Consider the following 22,631-nt stretch of genomic DNA (forward strand, 5'->3'; position numbering starts at 1 on the left):
CAGTGTTATCCTGACACTGGGTATCTTGCAATCATGTCAACATATCTCACACAATCAGGCAATATTTTATAAATATTTATAATTGGATAAAGATACTTTCCTTTACATTCTGAAGTAGATTCACTATTTAATACTCTAAATTGGGTGAATGTCCAAAAGGGATCTGCTGAAAGAGAAATCAAAATAATGGCAAAACCCCTAAGCATAAATATTTATAGCTTTATACTTGTGTAAACATACAGTAGGACAGATGAATTCTCTTTAACTACTTTGTGCCACATTGTAAGATCAGAATCTAGTTAAATTCTAAACTCATTTCCTCTCTTCTGAACAGAGTGAGATCCTGATATCAGAGAAATAACCAACAAAAGGCATAATTCTTGAACCGTCCTGCAAAAAGCCGGATATGAAGAGAAAAAAAATTTCACACTTACTTTATAGATCTGATGTGAAGGACAGAAAGGATTGGAAATAATATACTGTCAATTATAAGTTTATTAAACATATGAAAATGTTGAGCTTAGACTTAAGCTATCAAACTCTTTCAATACTTGCCTTCCTTGCCCTTGTAATTAACTACTACTGCCATCTAGCAAGAGATCCAAAAATTAAGAGAATGGGGGAAAAAAATCATTCAGGACTTAACTAGAAAGTCTAAACAAAAAGATGCTTTAACTTACTAGTAATTATTGAAATTTCTGTTAACCATGATAACAGAGATTGAATTTTTCCTAGTTGTTCTTTCTTCTCTTCCCCAGGCAAAATAAATTATCACCTCTTTGTGAAATTCTAGGTTTTTACCCTCAATTGTGATCGCTCTTCAAAATTTCAACCCCATATTCCTAATGTCTGCCTAGACCTCTACCCCTGAACATGCTGTCAAAACTTCAAATTAAATATACGCAAAATATAACTCAAATACCTGTATTCTTCATCTCTGTTAACTATACAATCTTCTCGGTCATCTAGGCTCAACATCTCAGAATAATCTTTGATTAAAGAAAGTCAATAGACAAGATGCAACTAGCCAATAAAGGCTACCTTGAAAATCACCCACATATCTATCTCATCACTGTCCACCCTGCTATTATCCTCCTCCAGTTGTTCATTACATCTCATCTCCACTGCAATGGTCTCTTGTATAGCCTTGACTTAAAACAGGACAGGAAATACTTGATATAACATCTAATTCCTGGAAAAAGATGGCAAGAACAGGACAAATTCTTACTTCCCACAAGAGAAAAATCATATAAAAAAGTTTTGTTCTTAGGAATTAATTTCACATTGTAAAAAGTACTGATATTCAGCATGACATGAAGTGGAAAATAAAAGCAAATGTGTGATTTCACGAACATTTCTTAAGGACATAAAACTAAATACTTTCATAAAGCATATACATTCTTTTGTTGTTTCTACATGGGCTGCAGTTGTTCGAGGATGTGAATCACACACTATATTTTATAGCAACCCCAGACATAGCAATATTTTAATGGATAAAATATTTTCCCCACAATAAAACAGCAAAAAAGACTGCTACTCTCTCCAAGAATTCTACATTATCTTCTTGAGTTTCTAGATCCTACCCATGCTTCAAGATCTAGCTCAAATTCTACTAGTACTATAAAAATTTTCTTAACCCATCCTAAAGCAATTTCTACTTATTCTGAATGCCAAAATATTGTTATTTATATAGCAGTAATCACATACTAAATACATTGAAATATTTTTCTCTAGTTATATTTTACATATATTTCTTTCTACTATAGAGTATAAATTAAATTTCTTAAGGAAAACACCATGTTTTCCAATTCTCTAGTATCAATCTTCTACCAGCTTGAGGCTAACTTTATAGCCTATCTCACAAATCCTACTTCCTGGAGAGGTGTATAAAAAAAAAAACACATAAAACACACTCCATAAAGGGGTCACCTGGGTGGCTCAGCAGTTGAGTGGCTGAGCATCTGCCTTGGGCTCAGGACATGATCCTGGAATTCCAGGATCAAGTCCCACATCGGGCTCCCTACATGGAGCCTGCTTCTCTCCCTCTGCCTATGCCTCTGCCTCTCTGTGTCTCTCATGAATAAACAAATTAAAACACACACACACTCCATAGAGGAAGACAAAGTGTCAAAGATAGAAACTACACAAATACATAAAGCAATGACAAAGACAGAAAACACACACACATACAAATCAAGCCAGAAAGACAGCCATCCACTTTTCTGGAGAAAGTAAAGAAATAAAGAAAAATAAATAAATAAATAAATCAAGCATTATCAATATTGATATCCATGACATCCATGTTTTGGGGTGATTCATATCAGTTTTGGGGTGATTCATATCAACCTCCATAGTCATAGAAAACACCATGAAGGCAGAACTGAGGAATCTAAGAGAAAGGTTTGGATTTGGGAGTATCAGTTTACCATCTTACACAGGACCCTCTAGGCAGAAAGCATTCAATAAAGACCTGCTGGTGTGAATGTGATTTAATAAGAGTTCTACACACCCAAATTCTGGAATTAAACAATTTGTTCAAATGCTGTTCTTTCACAAAATATGATCAAATTGGGATCCCTGGGTGGCACAGCGGTTTAGCGCCTGCCTTTGGCCCAGGGCGCGATCCTGGAGACCCAGGATCGAGTCCCACGTCAGGCTCCCGGTGCATAGAGCCTGCTTCTCCCTCTGCCTGTGTCTCTGCCTCTCTCTCTCTCTCTGTGTGTGACTATCATAAATAAATAAATAAATAAATAAATAAATAAATAAATAAATATGATCAAATTACCTCAAATTTCCAGAATAATGCAGTAAATATTATGTGCTCTGCTTATACAATATAAACATGATTTTGATGCCAAAAAAGGATACATCCACATTGTAATCATTCAATAATTTCTAAAAACCTGATGATTCATAAATTGTATTCCTATTTTTTGAATGGCTCAGGGGACTTGTGTGATTCTCAAACTCCTTTCTCAATTCCTAAGAAAAAGTCCAATTTGATTTTACAATCTCAGGGAAAAGAGGGGAGAGTTTGGAGGAAATAAAGTAGCTTCATAAAAATAATTTGGTGCTACATTAAATACTAATTAATAATAGGCTAATGCTACATTAAATACAAATCAGTAATAGGCTAATCACTAGTTTAAAACAACTAGCCTTTATGAAAATTTTAGCTTCAATATCTATTCTTTATTCCGTTATTGAAAAACAGATGCCTGTTACTCATGCTAACAAATTAAAAGCCCAAGTAATACAAGGCTGTAGAATTCATGAAGAAAGAGAAAGACTCTTATAGAGTAAGAACCAAGTTGAAAATACTCTGACAAGCAGCCAAGAACTAGAAACACAATGGGAAATAAAGGAACATGTCTTTGGGCTGGATTTGGTCAATATGAGTAAGCTAAAGGATTATGGGGAAAGATCTGCACTGAAAGTGAGAGGGATATTTTTGTTTTCCACATGACTTTCAGTAAATCACTGAATCTGATCTGAATCTTGGTTTCCTCATGTTTCCATTTGTTCTACTTACTGGCTCTCATGTATCCATCAACGATATTAATAGTAACTAAGATATATTGAACCCTAGCTGTATGCAAGGTAGTGTTCTAAATGCTTTATATACATTTATCTCGTTTAATTCTCTGGATGGCCTTTACGGTACCTTATATATTGTTTTATGATTAGGAAAGTGAGGCTTAGAAAAGGCAGGTGATTTGCCAAAGATCACTTGGCTCACAGTGCATAGCAGGGACCAGAACAGAAATCTGATTTTAGAGCCCACACTCTTTAATTTTTTCTTATACTGACCCTCAAATGATATAAAAGACATATTTTACAAAGCATTTTTAAGTGGCCATTCAAATGTAAAGTTGTTATTAAAATTCTCATCTGCATTAAATGAATCAATGTCATTCACACAACCAAGCAACATACAGTTAAAATATTTAAAGCATATACACGTGGAAAGTCTTAATACCAGCAGAGATTTAAGATAAAAAGCAATATCAAATGATGTGAAGTCCAGCATAACTTTTAGTTGCCTGAACATGCAAACTTCTAAGCATTTACAAGGTTAAAAAAATGCAAAATATTATCCCCTATAAGACACTAAATTTAAAATAGAAGCCATAACCTAGGCTTTTCTGGTTCTATTATTTCACAGTCATACTCAATGGATGATATTGAATAAAATCAGAGACAGGAATTTTTTTTAAGATTTATTTATTTTAGGGAGAGAGAGAGCAGGAGCAAGCATGAGCAGGAGTGGGGGAGGGACAGAGAATCTCAAGCTGACTCCACAGTTAGTGAGGAGCCCAATGCAGGGCTCAATTTCCTGGGGCTCAAACTCAGGACTCTGAGATCGCCACCTGGGCTGAAACCAAGTAACCTATACTTGACTGTGTCACCCAGGTGCCCTAGAGAAAGGAATTTACTTAATAGGGTTTGTCAGGCACTGTTTGAAGCATTTCACGAATATGTACCCATTTAATTCTCATAATAGCCTATGAAGTACTTATAATTATCCCATTTCATAGAGGAGACAAGGGAAGCACAGAATGGTTACCTGTAAATAGCTCATGATTACAGAGCTAGTAATTGCAGCCAGTACTCCAGGCAGTTTGGTTTAAAAACTATTTCTGCTACAGTTCAAGGAATAGTGAAATTCTTAGTGGAAAAACTGGTGAATCCAAATAAAGTGTAGTTAATAGTATCATATCAATGTTAATTTTTCAGTGTTGACAAATGCACCATAGTTATGGGAGATAGTAATATTAGGGAAAGTTTTTTTTTTTTTTTAATTTATTTATGATAGTCACAGAGAGAGAGAGAGGCAGAGACATAGGCAGAGGGAGAAGCAGGCTCCATGCACCGGGAGCCCGACGTGGGACTCGATCCCGGGTCTCCAGGATTGCGCCCTGGGCCAAAGGCAGGTGCTAAACCGCTGCGCCACCCAGGGATCCCAGGGGAAGTTTTGCAAAGTATTTATGGGAACTCCTCACAACTACTTTGTAGATATAAGATTATTTCAAAATAAAAGGTTTTAAGAAAAAAAAAAAAAAAAAAAGGAATGGTGAAACTCCTTTTCAAAAAGCCAAAAAGTAATAATGATCATAATGAAGCCCACAAAGAGAACAGAGGCATCACTTATCAGTATACATACTAACACTAAAGAACATGTAAAAGGAATATTTTAACGGACATGATAAACAAGTAATCTACATTATCAGGAAAATAGTTTTAATTATAATGGCACACTAAGCTTATTAGTCTTTGGAAGAAGTTTCCTTTAATTTTCCTACAAAACTGTATTGTTATCAAAGCAATGACATTTGGAGATTAATATTAACATTAAATTAAAAGACTTGCTAGAAAGGATTATCATTTTTTTGGTCTAGTCAATTTATGAAGAGCCAAAAACTGGGTAGAGCTTTTAAAAAAAAAAAATCACATGGACTAACGGAGTTCACAACAGAATTAATGCTAAATTTGAACCTTTTAAAGGTACAAAGATAGGGGCCCCTAGGTAGCTCAGTCGGTCAAGTGACTGCCTTCAGTTCAAGTCATGATTCCAGAGTACTGCTCAGCAAGAAGCCTGCTTCTTTTCCCCCTGTTCCTCCCCGCCTCATACTATCTTCACTCTCTCTCAAATAAATCAGTAAATCTTTAAGAAAAAAAAGGTACAATAGATCCTTAATATGACCTTAATAAAAGAATCACATTTTGCAAAGGACTATGGTATTTGTCATTTTATCAGATTTTCACAACTGTGAAAGGAGAAGTAGTAGTATTCTTATCTTACAAATAAGTAAACTAAAGTCCAGAAAGTTAAACATTTTGTATGATTTAGATAGAAAAATCTGACTCCAAGTACTTCTTCTATCACATGGTGCTGCCAACAATTTTATGCTTTATACTTTTCAAGTTGTTTCAAAACATTTAATGCTTAGCCAAGAAATCTGGAAAATAAAGAATACATAATTAAGGTTACGATCCTTAAAATGTTAAGAGTTTTGTTTAAAATCTTTTTGTAAAAAAATAAATTAAAAAATAAAATCCTTTTGTATGATGTACAATTTATCTAGCTAAAATGATGAATTCAAGAAAAAAAAAATCAGTACTTAGAGCTAAGTTAATCCATACACTTATCATGATGAGCACGGAGGATAGAATTGTTGAATCACTATATTGTACACTTGAAACTATATGTTAACTATCCTGGAATTAAAATTAAAATCTTTTTTTTTTAAGATTTTATTTATTTATTCATGAGAGAGAGAGAGAGAGGGAGAGAGAGAGGCAGAGACACAGGCAGAGGGAGAAGCAGGCTCCATGCAGGGAGCCCGACGTGGGACTCGATCCGGGACTCCAGGATCACACCCTGAGCCAAAGGCAGGCGCCAAACCGTGGAGTCACCCAGGCATCCCCAAAATTAAAATCTTGAGTAAAAAAAACTAGGTGAATACAATTTTATTTTTTAATACAATTTTAAATGCTTAAATGCAAAATAATGTGACCCTAAAACGTATTTATTTTTCAAGAGTTAAAAACAAAAATCAAAGATGAAGATTTAAAAAAAAAAATCAGTTACAAAAACCAATAAACAGTACTTTGTAGCCTATAAACTGCATACTATACTTTCATATCCCTTTATCACGTGGCAGATTGTCCACACTGGACTCACAAAGATGACCTAAAACTAGTTTTGCAACCATTAGTTTGACCTCCATTTTGAGGAAATAAAAGCACCAACGTAAAGAAATTGAAATAAGATTTTCTTTGGAAGAAGATAATTTGTGAAAAAATATTGTAGAATTTTTCCTCATTCCCATTTTACCAAGCATGAATAGTTCAAACTCAGACCTTGATCTGGTCTCCTGGATACCATGGATATAAGGATCCATCCATGCCTGACAAAAGTCTAAGATGCTGCTGGCTAACTGCTCAAAGAAAACAAAGAAAAATGGCTGCATTACATTGTTATTGGCCTGTACAACCAGAATTGGTCAGGGCCAAGGATGTGAAACTTTTTCCTGTGGACCTGATGATAGCATTGGTTTGGAGCCAGCTAAAAAAAGGACTTTATTCAAGAAGGCTGTCTAGAGGTATTTGCATACCATGGAGAGTTCACAGGGCGAAGGCTGGAAATTAAGGGTAGAGAACAAATCTTAAGCAGCTGGTTAAGTACTGCCCATCGTAGCAGACACTAACTCATCAGCAGATCACCAGTGAGGCACACAACTAGACATTCGTTAGATGTGGCTCTGTGTCAGAGTTCTAGCCCAAGCAGCATGAGAAAAAGTAACGTAGGTCACTTCCAGGCCTGGCCCATATAAATGTCCCATATATACTTCTTCCAACTTCATACAAAAACCAGAGATCTTTACTGAATAGTTCTCACCTACTGGATACCTACTCAGAGTTAGGCTCTTTTTCATAATCTTATTCCAACATATCCAAACCAAATGGTTAACAAACTCAACTCTTCAGATCCTGTCTCCTAATTATGATTTCCAGATAGACATAAGCACAACAGTTGGGTTATTTTCTGAAAATATAACAAAAACTTGATCAGAGATACTGTCTTGCTGGGAGAATTGGAGAGTATCAATGATGAGGGATTGTCAATCCAGTACTCCATGAAGCCTAGTGCATATTTTAGCCTTAGGAGCAAGGAGACCCAAAGTCTTTATCTGGTTACTTAAATGGCTTCCTTATAATGAATCCCCATCATTTGAGGTCACACTTCTTAAACTAGGGCACACACTTATGACTATAGTAAACTGGCTATTATAAGAAGCCACAAACAGTCTAAATCCCTAGAACAGTAACGTTATAATGTGATAATTCAGAAGAGTATCAAATACGGGCATATTGTGAAGTTGAATACAAAAGTCACATGAATTTTTTTTTTTTAAGATTTTATTTATTTATTCATGAGAATACACAGAGAGGAGAGACTGAAGCAGAGACACAGGCAGAGGGAGAAGCAGGCTCCATGCAGGAAGCCTGATGTGGGACTCGATCCCAGGTCTCCAGGATCACACACTGGGCTGAAGGCGCCGCTAAACCGCTGAGCCACCAGGGCTGCCCAGTCACATGAATTTTTAAAGTAGATTAGAACTCAAAGAAATTTTGCTATTCTAAAATGTTAATGCACAGCTGATCACTTTATTATTTTAAGATTTTATTTATTTATTCATGAGAGACACACAGAGAGAGAGGCAGAGACACAGGCAGAGGGAGAAGCAGGCTCCATGCAGGGAGTCCGACGTGGGACTCCATCCCAAGTCTCCAGGATCACGCCCTGGGCTGAAGGCGGCGCTTAAACCGCTGAGCCACTGGGGCTGCCCCCTGATCAGACTTTAAACTGCACTGGAATAGGATCTACTTTACCCTTCTTTATACCGTTTGTAGTAAGCTACAAGATGGCCCCTGAAGATATCTCAATCCTAATTCCTATGAATGTTTCCCTACATGAAAAGGAGTTTTTGTAATTAACATCTTGAGATGGAGAGATTATTTTAGATTATCTAGGTGGAACCTAAATTGAAGCACAACTGCCTGCATAAGAGGAAGGCAGAGGCTGACTACAGAAAAGACAGTGTGATGATGGAAGCAGAGATAGGAGTGATATGCTTGGAAGATGAGGGCACCAGAAACCAAGGAATACATGCAGCCAGCAGAAGCTGAAAAAAGCAAGGAAATGAATCTTCTCTTCAGAGCTTCCAGTAGGAACCAGAACTCAGAAAAGTAGTTATGTGAGCTGGGCTACTTTTGCTTTATGCTATCTACATCAGTCTGTAATACAAATCATATGACTAACATTTCTGTTTACAGGAAACACTGTCCTGAACCCTTGATAAATAGATAAGGGGGCCATCTAGGCTTAAGAGTATTTTGGGAGCTTCCAAACTGGTCAACAAGTGCAGACTGAGGAGACAAGCATGCCTAAAGAGGGCATGGAAGCTTATACCCTCTTGGCATACCTTGCTCTATGCATCTCTTCCATCTGGCTGTTGGGGCATATACTTTATCATGTCTTTCAATAAGATAATAAATATCTGTAAATCGGTCAAGTCACTGGTGGAAGCTCTTCAGGCAGGGGTTATAAAGTTGTAGAGCTGAAGTGATGCAACCAGAGCCCCTGCTAACATCATCGTTTGTGGATGTTGAAGAACATCACTGACACCTCATATTGGAAGTGTTATTCATCAAGCCAGATGATGGAAAATTTGGTTGAAAGCATCCTGGCTTCTCTCAATGGCCTTCCCATTCCTAATGAAATGCTACGTAAATGATTTATGTAGGCTGAAAACTCAGCAGGATGAAAACATGGCAGATTATATGGGAAAAAAAAAACTCTTAAAAAAAAAAGGTAGTTCATACATGGTACTAGGCTGCATATTACCAGTTTTGTATAAATAGAATATATAAAACTACATATATAAAATTACCTATCTATGCTACCTATGCTATTTAACACTTGTCTGGCCTCAGGGGAAAGAGTTTGAAGAAGCAAGGACACCCAGGTAGTAAACATCAGTAATTTATACATTCTATCCACTCTCTCGTTTTGATCCTTACAACTCTAGGAAGTATTCATGTAGTCATGTCTGGTATTGATTTCAATTCTGCAGTTGAGGAAGCTGGGGCTCAGAGGCTGACTTGCCCAGGTAAAGGTTAGGAAGGAAATGGTTCCTGGTCCAAGGTCTCCTACTATGATGAGTTTACGTCGATAATATCAATTCACTTATAAGTACGTTGTTTTAACCTCTAAAATAACGTCAAGTTAGGAAAGAAAACACGAAAGAAACTTGCAACATCTTGCAATTTAATAGCGTATTCCTTTAAAAGATGTTATTTATTCGAGGGCAGCCCGGGTGGCCCGGCGGTTTAGCGCCGCCTTCAGCCCAGGGCGTGACCCTGGAGACCCGGGGATCGGGATCGAGTCCCGCGTCGGGCTCCCCGCATGGAGCCTGCTCCTCCCTCTATGTCTCTGCCTCTCTCTCTGTCATGAATAAATAAATAATCTTAAAAAAAAAAAAAAAGATTTTATTTATTCGAGAGCGAGCGAGCCAGAGAGAGAGAGCCAGGAAGGGGAGCAGCTGGGCCGAAGGCACTCTTAACTGACTGAGCCTCCCAGGCGCCCCTTTAATAGCATATTTTACTTTCAGGTCTTTGGAAACCAAATGCCACGCTCAAGTTTAAGGAGACAAGCTGAAGACAACATGTGGAGGAGTTACCAAGCAGTCTGTTTCTTCACGTGAAAACGAGGACGGTAATAGTCCCTACCCTTTAGGTTGCGGTGTGAGTACACGTCAGGTCCTTGGCACGGCTGATCTCACAGTATGCATCCTATTATTACAGCACGTCGCCTCCCAAATCAAAGTTTGCTTTCTGACCCCGAAAAGGAACAAACTCAAGACCTAAGAAAAATGCGAGCTGCGGGAGAGAAACAAGCCCAGGTCCTGGGTACTATACCCTTCCTCGAACTCTGGGCGGTGGGCGCTTCCCTCCCTTGTACAGAGACGTGACCAGGACGCAGAGTGGGGCCGGCGACAACGACACCACAACCCAGCCCGCGGGAGGGCCGCGGGGCAGAGCCTGCGCGGATGTGGCCCAGGGGCTCGCACCCCGGCCCCAGAAGCCCCAACACGTGGCCGCCTCCGCCCGGCCGCTCCCCACGTCCCTCACAGGTCCTCCCGCCAGAGGATCAGCGACGACGGCCTCCTAGGCTCAAGCCGCACCGTGGCCGTCCGCCCAGGGAACGACCCATCCCGACCACGAGCCCCACCCGACCCTGCGAGTTATACCTCAACCGCAAGCCCGCAACGCGCGCGGGAAGAAACGCGAGCTCAGCCTCGGTGCGCGGCGGACGCCCGGAACTCCACCCCTACCTCTCCGATAGGGCAAACGCGCAAAGGAAGATGCAGAGCATTGGCCGGCCGCAGAGAGGCGGCCCCCTCTGGGTGGAGACCGGTGCGAAAGGGAAGGGGGAGGAGGAGCGACGCCCGGCCGGGAGCCAGCCTCGCTCCGGATTGGACGAGAGCAGGGCGTCTGCGCCTGCGTAACCCAGTGTACGTAAAGCGTCGCACAGGACCGACCCTTTCTACGTTTGGTTAACGGAGGTCTCCGCGACTCATTGGTTGTGACGGACGCTTGCGTCCCCTGGCTGCGTGGCCAATAAAGGGCGAGAATAAAGCGGGTTCCGCCTCTTCCTCGGCCGACTGAATCCTTCCGTTGACGTTAGGCAACGTGAGTTCATTTTTGCTCTTAGACGCGGTAAGCTTCCACTGAGAGCCAAATTCAGGTACAGAATTGTGGTGGCTAAGAAGCATCTACCGCGAGTAAGAAATACTTAATAGGATGTTTCAACGTCCACTTACTCTCAGAACTTCCAAATAGGACTTCAGTGATGGAACGCTAGGAAAACAGTCCTTAATGCCCTTTTTTGTGTGTGGCTGTATCATTGGCTGAAAAAGCTATCAATTTGAAAGTAGCCCCGCCTGCGCCCCAGGGCACTCTGGGATTTGTAGTCCAGACGCTCAGGTCCTGTCACTTTAAATGAAATTGTCGCTACTGAGTTCTTGGTTATTGCTAACACCCGCTGACGTTTACTGTGGTTTTGAAGCGTTCGTTGCGCTTTTTTATCTTTTCGCTGATCAGCACCGATAAAGCCAAAGGACACTTTAGGGAAACCGAAAAGACTTCATTATGTGTTTATGAAGATAGTGTTTCAAGCATTTTATAACTTGTGTCGGACGCGTTGTGCTAGATATTCCGTAAATACGGTACTCAGCTGTAGTAAGATTCTTGGTTTGTAAAATTTTTGCTATTAACACAAAACGGTCTTTGATTTTCAAATTAGTGTACATTCGAGAATATTTGGAAAGTGCTCTAAATTTAGCAGTTGTGGGATCCCTGGGTGGCGCAGCGGTTTGGCGCCTGCCTTTGGCCCAGGGCGCGATCCTGGAGACCCGGGATCGAATCCCACGTCGGGCTCTCGGTGCATGGAGCCTGCTTCTCCCTCTGCCTATGTCTCTGCCTCTCTCTCTCTCTCTCTCTCTCTCTCTCTGTGTGACTGTCATAAATAAATAAAAAATAATAATAAAAAAATAAAATAAATAAATTTAGCAGTTGTATATATACTTTGGCGTGGGTAGCAGCTGCTTACCTAGATCAGGGGTTGTTAGGACAAGGAGCAAAATTGGCCGCTGTCTTGACAGGAAGATAGTGCTGTAGTTAAAATGTCATGCGTGACCAATCTCAGGTTACACGCGTTGTGTATTATTCAAGATTGTATCATGAACTCCATTTTCAGCCTTTCTGGGAACATGTTTCTTTAAGGCCGGTTTCCCCACCTTCCTTGCATCGTGAACTTTTAGTTCTCTGAGCCCATTTAGTAATATTTTATCACTTATGTGTTTGGCAAAAGTAGAAATCAATTTGTATACACCAGAAGTTTTTCCTGAGTGGTCTTTTCCCTCTCGTCAATTTTTGCCTATTTAATATGTAATGCAAACTGTTTTATTAGTGTAGGAAAAAAATGACTTGTGATATATAATAGTTCTATGTTCTGGATATGAAATTAAGTAAATTTTATAGGATTAAAGCCAAGCAAAAACTGCTATTATGATTGATGCTTGGAATTACTGCATTTTTGATGAAAAAAAATCGAGTTATTTTTATGATTTTTGTGTCTTTCTAAATGACAAGAGAAGGTGTCAGGTTGTAAAGGAAACATAGAAGATACTATTTGTTTTTATTTTCAATAAATGAAGAGCCATACTAGGTGTAATCACCACTATCTCTCCTTTTAATATACTAATTGATGTATTAAGGAAATCTATGAATACAAAAGTCACCCCGAGGCAAAAATTTAGAATTATCAGTTTTAATGTCTCTCTCTGCCTGCTGCTCCCCCTGCTTGTGCTCCCTTCTGTCTCTGTCAAGTAAATAAATAAAATCTTAAAAGAATTTTAAAAAGCATTAAAAACTGCAGATGTCAAGATCACTACTGTGGTTAGCAGTGTTTAGCAGAATCATGAGCACATTTGACTAATCTGTGTTAATTGTCCTAAGTGCTCACTCTTTTGGAAGCTCCTAAAATGTTCCACTTAAAGAGAAAAACCTTAAATAGTTATTTGCTCAGAATTTAAAAATAGAAATTGAAAGGGATACCATGATGCCTTTTAAGATGTGAACCTTGGAATCACTTTTATATCTACTGGGAAATAGGTTAAGGTCTGAAAATTAGTTAACTGCAATGTGAGTCTTGAGATGCAGAAAGAGAATATTACAACTCCTGTTTGTATTTTTTATTTTTATTTTTTAAAGTTAACTTGTTTTAAAAGATTTATTTATTTATTTATTCATGATAGACATAGAGAAAGAGAGAGAGGCAGAGACACAGGCAGAGGGAGAAGCAGGCTCCATGCAGGGAGCCCAACGCGGAACTCGATCCCGGGACCCCAGGATTGCACCCTGGGCCAAAGGCAGGCGCCAAACCGCTGAGCCACCCAGGGATCCCCTGTATTTATTTTTTAATGGCAACATTTTTCTTTCCATTTTTGTGTTTTAAAAGATTGTGCACATGATATAACAGTATAAATTTCTTGAAATCTAGCTATCTAATTTAGAGTGAATGGTAAAACATTTGTGAGCAAAATAGTCTGGAAGTGTTAAAAAATTATTCATGGTACTTATTAAAGACAGACTTTATGCATGGGAGCTACTGTGGCAAATTTGATAATAGGGGAGAGAGATTGAACTCAACTCTGAATACACAAGTAGGAATTTATAGCCAATGAGCAGGGTGTGGGGGTCAGTGGATGGGAAGTTACTAAAAACAGGCTAGAGTAACCAATCACCTGGGGATAGTCAAGGATGAGGAACCCAATTAGATATGGTTAAACTAACTTAGCATTCTTACCAGAACTGCACAGTACAAGGGAGGACATGGGAGCCCAAGGTCAGGCCTACTCAAAAAGATAACAAGTATATATGTATACCTCCAGAGAGACTCTCCTATATACACGCAAAAGTATTTGTATTTGCAATTAAAACACAAAATCCAAATTGTACATCATTCTTAGAAATACTCATGTTCAATCACTGTATTACGGCTCAATCAGAGAAACAGAACCAGTAGGAAATATATATTAAGAATTTTGGCGGAAAAAAAAAAGAATTTTGGGGGGCACCTGGGTGGCTCAGTGGTTGAGCATCTACCTTTGGCTCAGGTCATGATCCCAGGGTCCTGGGATGGAGTCCCACATCGGGCTCCCTGAGGGGAGCCTGCTTCTCCCTCTGCCTATGTCTCTGCCTCTCTCTGTGTGTCTCTCATGAATAAATAAAATCTTAAAAAAAAAAAAAAAAGAATTTTTTGCAGGGCAATTGAGTGGCGCATTTGGTTGTCTGACTCTTGATTTTAGCTCAGGTCATGATCTCAGGGTCCTGGGATTGAGTCCCATGTTGGCTCTGTGCTGGGCATGGAGCCTGCTTAAGATTATCTCTTTCCCACAGCCACCCACCCCCCCCAAGCCTCCTCACTTGAGCTTGCTCTCCCTCGCTCCCTCTTAAAAAAAAAAAGAAATTTTTTTTGTAAAGAACTGACTTGCACAATTTTGGGGGATGGCTAGGGGCAAGTCTGAAAATTGTAATGCTGGTTCTCAGGATGGGCAAGCTGGAACTCTCAGGCATAAGCTGAAGTTGTAGTCCACAGGCAGAATTTCTTCTGGAAAACTTCAGTTTAGCTCTTAAGGCCTTTCAACCAATTGAATCAGGCCCACCCAGGTTGAATCAAGCTGGAACTCAGGCATAAGCTGAAGTTGTAGTCCACAGGCAGAATTTCTTCTGGAAAACTTCAGTTTAGCTCTTAAGGCCTTTCAACCAATTGAATCAGGCCCACCCAGGTTAATTTTTTTTTTTTTTTGCCAGGATAATTTTTATTTAAAGTTTAGTGATTATGAATGTTAATTACATTTACAAAATGCCTTCACAGCAACACGTAGATGAAGAACTTCAAATCATTCATTTGAGAGTAGAGGGCCGGGGAGGGGGGGAGGTGTCAGGCTTGGAAGTCATTCCAGAGAACCGTATTTGACATCGTGTCTTCTATTTGTGGGGATGGATTAGTATAAGCATATACAATGCACAAACCAATCCCATTTACTACTTCCTGTAAAATACATCTAAAAAGAACAGCCCTACTTTAAAACTTCATTCCAGCCTGCTTCTATAACTCCCTGCCTCATTTGCCTGTCTAGTCCTTGAGACCTTGGCCTAAGAGCTTGCATTTGAAGCCTCTGGCTTCATTCCGAAGTACCATATTCCTTTGTCCAACTCTCGAATCCCAGAGCTTGGGAACTTGAAGGTTTCCCAATAATACATAAGACCTATGCCTAGGCAAGCATGCTTTTCCATGTAAGAAGTACTTCCTGGAAAGCTCTGGAGGTTTTGAAAATGTCAAGACTGCCAATGAAGCCATAGGGTGGGTGGTAGTGAGGGCATTCTGTGACAGGTGCCAGCTACTTTATGCCAGTTTATACCTGACAAACTTTTTTCACTGGTGGTATTTTACCTCAGTTTTAAGATGGACTTTACTATTACTCTTTTTAGTTTAGACTGACAAAAGTTGGAAAAGAGGCAGACCAGTGTCGGAACACATAATTAAGTTCATCAAAAACAGCACCTCCTGCCTGAAAACCTCTTGACAGGGTTGCTTAAAGTGAATTGACTAGTTTAAGCCCTTTCTCTTCCTGCCACTTTAAAGTTAAAAAGAATGAACAGGGATCCCTGGGTGGCGCAGCGGTTTGGCGCCTGCCTTTGGCCCAGGGCGGGATCCTGGAGACCTGGGATTGAATCCCACGTCGGGCTCCCGGTGCATGGAGCCTGCTTCTCTCTCTGCCTCTCTCTCTGTGATGATCATAAATAATAAATAAAAATTAAAAAAAAAAAAAGAATGAACAAATAGTAAAATAGCATACTAAGTGGATGAAGAGGAGAAGAGAAAAATGCCAGAGTATTTGACAAACTAGTCTTTTGGTCTTTTATTTAAGAATTAGGATTATAAAAAAAAAAAAAAAGAATTAGGATTATAGTTTATTTTATCCAGAGAAGTAAAGAAGTAAGGACTGAAACAAACAGCTTGTTGTCTTAATTGCTATAAAACAAATTCACTTTTTTCTTTAATAAGATATGAAAGTGCATATTTGCCCATGCATGCAAAGTGCTTTGGAGCTTATGGCAAGATTAGCTCTAAATGGGCATAGCAAGAGTTCGTTATTAAATTGCTAAGGTGAATGCCACTACATATTTACATCCTCTTTTTCTGCCTCCTTGCATCCAATTTATACTAATTCTGCTTTTCAAGTTACTTACTTTTAAAAACTGTTCAGTTTGGGAAAGTTCCATCATACTAAAAAGTAGAAAAAGTGGTATTACAAACCCTTAGGTATATGACCCTATTGCCCAACTTTAACTGATGGCTAAACTTATTTATATCTATGCTTGGGCCCACATTCCTGTCACATACTCTATCCCCGACATCATTTTGTGTATCTTTTTGTATCTCTAAATGATAAGTGTTTTTTTTTCTCCAAACATAACCTCAATAGGCAGATATTTTATTTTGTTTATTTTTTAAGATTTTTATTTATTTATGAGAGACACGGAGAGAGGAAGAGACATAGGCAGAGGGAGAAGCAGGCTTCCTGCGGGGAGTCCAATGCAGGACTTGATCCAGGGCTCCAGGATCACAACCTGAGCTGAAGGCAGATGCTCAACCACTGAGCTCCCCAGGTGCCCCTTAATCTTAGGATTTTTATGTGATTTCCAACTGATGTATGTGATGGTATAATACAAAATCTAGGGCAGCCTGAGTGGCTCAGTGGTTTAGTGCCACCTTTGGCCCAGGGCCTGATCCTGGAGACCTGGGATCGAGTCCTGTGTGAGGCTCCCTGCATGGAGCCTGCTTCTCCATCTGCCTGTGTCTCTGCCTCTCTCTTGCTTTCTCTCTCTCTGTGTGTCTCTCATGAATAAATAAATAAAATCTTTAAAAAAATACAAAATCTATTTGAGCCGTAAAAGAAATGTGAAAGCCTTCTGTTTTCTTTTGTAGAGTTTCTGGAACTTTTAGCCCCTCATAGTCAAATAGCAATGGTGTTTGTACTTATTGTCTACATCTTTTTGGATTTACTTATTGGATTTGCCTATTTACTCTCTCTCCACTTCTATCTAGAAATTATTTAGGTAAAGGTTGGATTTCATTTTCTAAGCATTATATTAAATTTCCCTGCTAGATAATACAATATCCTAAGTTGTGCCGAACATTATAAAGATAGATCTGTTTGTGATTGCCAGCAGTCTTAATATCTAAGCAATAATAATATCATATTGCAACAAAGTCGTGTTTTCTTCATTTTAAAAAATATGTGGTAATGATGAAGGAGATAAAGTTCACAGTGAGAGTCAGCAGCTTGAATAAGTTTGTAATTAGATGATTACAGATGATTACAGATGATTACTCTCAGGCTGATGAAGTGAAATGTTAGAAGAGAAAAGGAACAGTAAGTAGATTAAGTCTCAGTCATGAATATATTAATGTAGTTAATTAGCATTTTCTCACCTTTGAATTCAAATCTTGAATATAGGTACTTGATAGTTGTTGGTTTTTACTACAAAAGTAATTACTTTTTTTTTAAGTGACTTTCTGATAATCATTTCCCACAGAAACTTGTGGCATATAATAATTTTTCCCATAAATTTTACACGTTAAAAAAACTACATTTCAAAAAACTTATTTGACTACTACTTAGAGCAGCTTGATCAATGAAAAGAAAACTGTCTCTTTCAAAAAGCAAAAATCATAATTATGCTAAGCAAAATAAGTCAGAGAAAGACAAATGCCATATGATTTCACTCATATGTGGAATTTAAGGAACAAAACAAACAAATGAAGGGTTTGGAGAGACAGGCAAACCAAGAAACAGGCTCTTAACTCTGGAGAACAAACTGATGGTTACCAGAAGGGAGGTGTGTGGGGGAGGGAGGAAATAGGGGGTGTTGATTAAGGAATGCACTCGTGATGAGCACCAGGTGTTATATTGGAAGTGTTGAATCACTGAATTCTGCACCTGAAACTACTATTACACTGTATGTTACCTAACTGGAATTTAAATAAAAACTTAAAAAAAAAAAAAAAAGGAAAAATATCATAAATACAAATGTAAGTGGGATAAATAATAACCTTTGCTCTCCACCCCTGGGAGAAAGTTCTGGGCAGAAGAAAACAGATCTCTGTCCCTTGCCGTATAGATGCCTTGCCTGCCTATTTGATGAGCTAAGATAAGGAAAAGCAAAGATTTCAAAGTTTTACTATGTTTTCGAGTAGACAGATGGCAGACTTAAAGGTAGATAGATGACTCTAACATGAAATGGTCCCCACTGTGGTCATTTCTTATGAACTAGGAGGCCTCTGGGCATGATTAGGAAACTGGAGGGTAGGGCAGCCTGGGTGGCTCAGCAGTTTAGCACCGCCTTCGGCCCAGGGCCTGATCTTGGAGACCCGGAGTCCAGTTCCACATGGGGCTTCCTGTGTGGAGCCTGCTTCTCCCTCTGCCTGTGTCTCTACCCCTCTCTCTCTCTGTTTCTCATGAATAAATAAATAAAATCTTAAAAAAAAAAAAAAAAAGGAAACTGGAGGGTATAAAATGAGGAACAGAAACCACTCTGCAAAAATAATATAAAAAGCTACATCTGTTATGGCTAGGAATTTACATAAAATGTGTTTATTTAGAAAATGTTTCTCTCTCTTTTTTTTTTTTTTTTTTAAGATTTTATTTATTTATTCATGAGAGACACAGAGAGGCAGAGACATAGGCAGAGGGAGAAGCAGGCTCCCCTCAGGGAGCCCGATGTGGGACTAGATCCTGGGACTCTGGGATCATGCCCTGAGGCAAAGGCAGACAGACACTCAACCTCTAAGCCACCCAGGTGTCCCAAAAATGTTTCTCCTTAATATGAAATGATTCATTCATTGAACAAATATCATTGCTCACTACTGTATGCCCGGTATATTTTAGGTCCTGAAGATATAATATTAAAAAGAAGTCCTTGCCTTCATACAACTTATTTTCTAGTTAGCAGACAAATATCTATAATTTATATTAAAAAGTATATAATGTAATTTCAGCTAAATATAAGTACTATGCAGGGTAGAATAGTCAAATATTTAATACGGGTATGGTGAATATTCAAATATTTAACTCTGGTATGGTCAGCCTGTGATACTTGGTATGGTTTCACATCCCCTTGTATTTTCTCTCTTCCTTCCCTGCCTTCCCTTTCCTGCTCACTCCAGCTTCTTCGACATTGAACTTCCCAATAAAGTATTAGTGTAGAAGCTTTCCCTCCCTACTCCCACCTACCCTAAGTTTGAACATGGACCAGCCTTAGCCTCATTGGGGCTGGTGTTAGGCCTTTCGTTGCTGAATCATGGGAAGGTCTGGGAGATGCTAGGATAGCAAAAGGAGGGGATGCATCAGGATCTGGGGCAGCAGTTACTTCTTTGCTAACAAAGATGTAGAATATTTCAGTATTATAGCAATTGATGTAGCCATGCTATTGTAAATCCACTGGAAGTCAGCCATGGTCTTTGAAGAAAAATAGGGCAAGCTGAGAGGATAGAGAGTGATAGAATAGCGCTGTATTAACTCTTGTTTAGAGTATATAGAGTATATACTTCTGAGTATAGAGTCCTTGGGAGGTGTCTGTGCACACATACACGTGGTTATTTTATACAACAATTGTCTGGTGGATGACCAGAGAACATGGGAGATACCTCTTTACCCCATACTGATGGAGAGACTTCAATGAGGACAGGAACTAGGAATGCCAAAGCCAACCTTGCACTCTTCTGATGAAGCCTCCTTCGTGTTGTTCTGGACTGAATAATTCATATTTTGGGATATTTGTTACAAAGAGTTATTGTTTCCTGTAGGTCAAACTGGTGGAAAAGGGAAAAAGAAAGAGACAAGTCCCAGTGCAAGACAAAAAAAAAAAAAAAAAACTCCTTATGTGGCAGGTTGTTTTCTATGTGTGTTTTAAGGGGAGCAGAGGTTGCTAGAAGGAGATTCTGGGAGGCTCAGGAGTACCCTTCTTTCTGAGGTTGATCTCTGCCCATGCACATGTCCTCTGAAGCCTTGAATCAATTATATCCTTAGTTTATTTTGTGTCTCTTCCATTCTATAAAACACTTTTCCAGTAACTCTGACTACCCATTGATTTACTCCATTTTGTTCATTTCTTTTTTTTAAGTAATCTTTTCACCTAACTTGGGTTTTTTTTTTTTTTTTAAGATTTTATTTATTTATTCATGAGAGACACAGAGAGGCAGAGACATAGGCAGAGGGAGAAGCAGGCTCCACGCAGGGAGCCCAGTGTGGGACTTGATCCCGAGACTTTAGGATTATGCCCTGAGCCAAAGGCAGATGCTTAACCACTGAGCCACCCAGGCATCCCGAAAAGAGATTTTAATAAATTTATAGAAGATGGAAATTGAATGGAAGAGTGATACTTGATTTAGCACAATGAAGGAACTCAGAGTTGAAGGAACAAAAATCAGAAATGTTAATGAAAAACAAAATAGTTAACTCTAAAAAATCCCTCAGAGAGTCAATACTTATAGGTACCAAGTCCACAAGATGGCATTAGACCTAGTACCAAAAGTCTGTCATTGGAATCCCAGCTCTCCTTTCCCATCCCATAGATCCTCAACCCTAAAAATGAACAGACCACCAGATTCCAGACATTGGGGGAAAACTTCCAACAAAAACTAAACAGGGCCTGGAGAAAATAGGGTCAATGTAGGGAAAACTTTAAAATAATTTTTTTTTTTAAGATTGATTGGTTTATTAGAGCACGTGCATGCATGAGCAGGGGGAGGGGCAAAGGGAGAGGGGGAATCTTGAGAGCGGACTCTTGCTGAGCACAGAGCCCACCGTGGTGGAGCTCCATTTCATGACCCTATTATCATGACCTGAGTCAAAATCAAGAGTCGGTCACTCAACTGACAGAACCACTTAGGTGCCCAAAATAATTATAAAGAGTGTATTCATAAAAGAGATAAAAGATACTTGTATATGTCAAGCCTATTAAGTGATAAATGTTATATGTAATTATATATGTAATTGTATATAATATAATATCTAATTACACATAGCAGTTACAAGAAACAGTTTGGTACACATTATATGTAGATATAATATTATGTGTGTGAAACGTATATACAACATATATATTAGATGTATATTTTATACGTACATAAAATGTAATGTTACTAGTTAACAAGAAAGAGTTCTTAAAAATGAAAAGATTCTCAGAATAAAAAGCAAAGAGATGGAAAATAGAAGAAAAAATATTTTTGTTGAGTTTTTTTAACTTTAATTCCAGCATAGTTAACAATGTTACATTAGTTTCAGGTATACCATATAGTGATTCATCACTTCCATACATCACCACAAGTGCTCTCCTTAATCTCCATCACCTGTTTCACCCATCCCTCCACCCACCTCCTGTCTGGTAACCATCAGTTTCTTCTCCGTAGTTGAGTCTGTTTTTTGGTTTCTTTTTTTTCCCCCTTGTTCTTTTGTTTCTTAAATGCCACATATGAATGAAATCATGGTTTTTGTCTTCAGAAGAAAACAAATTTTTCCTTTTTTTTTTTTTAAGATTTTATTTATTCATGAGAGAGAAAAAGAGAGAGAGGCAGAGACCTAGGCAGAAGGAGAAGCAGGCTCCATGGAAGGAGCCCAATGTGGGACTTGATCCGGGATCCTGGAATCACACCCTAAGCCAAAGGCAGACGCTTAATCGCTGAGCCACCCAGGTGTCCCCAGAAGAAAACAATTTTTAAAGAATTCACAAGGTTCAGTTAATATGAGGTACAGAAAAAAGAAGACAGGTATTTATCAAAGAAATAATACAAAACCATGCCCTAGTTCAGAAGGACATGTATCTTTATTATGCCTCCCAAAGAGTGAATGAGAACACATAACTAAAGTATATTATCGTAGGGGTGCCGGGGTGGCTTAGTTGGTTAAGCGTCCAACTTTTTTTTTTTAATATTTCATGTATTTATTTGAGAGAGAGCATGGGGGGTGGAGGCAGAGGCAGAGGGAGAGGGAGAAGCGGACTCTCCACTTAACAGGGAACCCTCATGTGGGGTTCCATCCCAGGACCCAGAGATCATGACTTGAGCTGAAGGCAGATACTTAACCGACTGAGCCACCCAGGCACCCCAAGTATCCAACTCTTCATCTCAGCTCAGTTCTTGATCTCATGGTTGGGAGTTCAAGCCCTGCGTTGGGCTCCATGCTGGGCTTGGAGCCTTCTTAAAAAAAATAAAAGGTAGAAAAAGTTATGTTATTGTGAAATGTCAGTATCCGAGGCCTATGGAGAATATCTAAAGAGTGTCCATGAAAATGAGGGCCTTAGCAGAATGAAGTCCTCCTCCACCATGGTGGGAAGTCAATATCTAAAATTAATTTAAAAATAACCCTTAAGAGCATTGTTTAGAAATATGGCTGCAGGGACGCCTGGGTGTCTCAGTCAGTCAAACGTCTGCC

At 39.1% G+C, this 22,631-nt stretch overlaps 1 protein-coding gene and 1 long non-coding RNA gene across 14 annotated transcripts in view; one reads left to right on the forward strand and one right to left on the reverse strand.

Annotated features, from left to right (window-relative positions):
* Nucleotides 1-11,024, reverse strand: part of WDR89 (WD repeat domain 89) — a 35,772-nt gene extending 24,748 nt beyond the window's left edge. For 4 of the 9 annotated variants that reach the window (XM_072838878.1, XM_072838875.1, XM_072838877.1 and 1 more), the window contains exon 1: nucleotides 10,818-11,024. The gene's annotated coding sequence lies outside the window, so the exon portion shown is untranslated. Of the gene's footprint in view, nucleotides 1-10,296; nucleotides 10,795-10,817 lie in introns of those variants that run through there. The other 5 variants (XM_072838873.1, XM_072838872.1, XM_072838880.1 and 2 more) reach the window with 3 other exon arrangements.
* Nucleotides 9,825-22,631, forward strand: part of LOC140640078 (uncharacterized) — a 71,297-nt gene continuing 58,490 nt past the window's right edge. For 3 of the 5 annotated variants that reach the window (XR_012036736.1, XR_012036734.1, XR_012036735.1), the window contains exon 1: nucleotides 9,825-11,259. This is a non-coding gene — a long non-coding RNA (uncharacterized lncRNA). Of the gene's footprint in view, nucleotides 11,315-22,631 lie in introns of all 5 variants that reach the window. The other 2 variants (XR_012036737.1, XR_012036738.1) reach the window with 2 other exon arrangements.

Source organism: Canis lupus, chromosome 9, assembly GCF_048164855.1.
Source record: "Canis lupus baileyi chromosome 9, mCanLup2.hap1, whole genome shotgun sequence".
NCBI lineage: Eukaryota > Metazoa > Chordata > Mammalia > Carnivora > Canidae > Canis > Canis lupus.